Raw genomic sequence first — 287 nt, 5'->3', positions numbered from 1 at the left:
AATCTCCTCATTTCACTTCAGAAGGGCATGTTCCAACTCCAAGTCAATAGATGTTTGATTATTGACTTTAAGAGTTGCTGAACTGGACTCTGGGTGTGTGGAAGAGGAAATAGACTCAGGCCTGGTCTACACTACGCGTTTAAATTGGTTTAATGGCCGTTAAATCAATTTAACGCTGTACCCGTCCACACTACAACGTCCTTTATATCGATATAAAGGGCTCTTTAAATCGATTTCTGTACTCCTCCCCGACGAGAGGAGTAGCGCTAAATTCGATATTAACATAT

This window comes from Chelonoidis abingdonii, chromosome 1 (assembly GCF_003597395.2).
Source record: "Chelonoidis abingdonii isolate Lonesome George chromosome 1, CheloAbing_2.0, whole genome shotgun sequence".
Classification (NCBI taxonomy): domain Eukaryota; kingdom Metazoa; phylum Chordata; order Testudines; family Testudinidae; genus Chelonoidis; species Chelonoidis abingdonii.
Note: the sequence above shows the minus strand (reverse complement) of the source record.